This window comes from Austrofundulus limnaeus, unplaced genomic scaffold, assembly GCF_001266775.1.
Source record: "Austrofundulus limnaeus strain Quisiro unplaced genomic scaffold, Austrofundulus_limnaeus-1.0 Scaffold4004, whole genome shotgun sequence".
NCBI classification, from domain to species: domain Eukaryota; kingdom Metazoa; phylum Chordata; class Actinopteri; order Cyprinodontiformes; family Rivulidae; genus Austrofundulus; species Austrofundulus limnaeus.
In genome coordinates, this window is record NW_013956406.1 from 2935 (window position 1) to 3751 (window position 817).

Genomic DNA, 817 nt, shown 5'->3' on the forward strand with positions numbered 1-817 from the left:
ATCGCAAGATAAATTAATATGTAAATTGTGTGATGCGTTACCTCAATACATCCTGTATTTTCCAGTGATGTTCCTGCCACGTCTAGCTGAACTGGTTCATCTATGGATTCCTACAGACAAAAGTATGTAACATAAAATTTTTGATGATGTACAACAAGTCTTGCTGCATCTCAATATATTTTAATTTAGGACTCTATCAAAAGTTTATGCATTACCTCTGGATATAACTGTACAGCTTTACAAATTTTCTTCCTGTTTGTACATGTATTTGGTACATTCAGGTCCTTGCATACATGTTCCCAAAACCCTTCACCTTTGTGAACGCTGTATGCTCGAAGATTGGACCCAAGTGCAAGGTACTTTGATACAGTACCACTGATGTCTTCTGTACTTATAGTAATTCTTCTTGCCTTAATAAGTGAAAATAATAAACAATTATTTAAAAACAAATAATAAAATACTAATGTGGGTAACTCCAAAAAATTATGATTTATTTAGTAACATAATTAATAAAAGTATCTTTATTTAATTGACATTAAACAGTAGCAGAGATTATAAGTATGTACTCTGCATGTACCAAGGTCATTTGATTTGGTTATTAATGTTTCTTTTATAAATAAAAATTTCATGTGCAAGTCAAATGAGAGTCATTAAAATATGTTGAACTGTTTGTTGTTCATGACATACATTGCTGACTACATTTTTGTATGCAATGAAAAATCTAACTGACTTTTCAAAATTGTTGATGAACCACAATATTGGTTTCATTACACATCTGTTGCTCCATTTATCACAATACATTATTGTGTGTTTATAT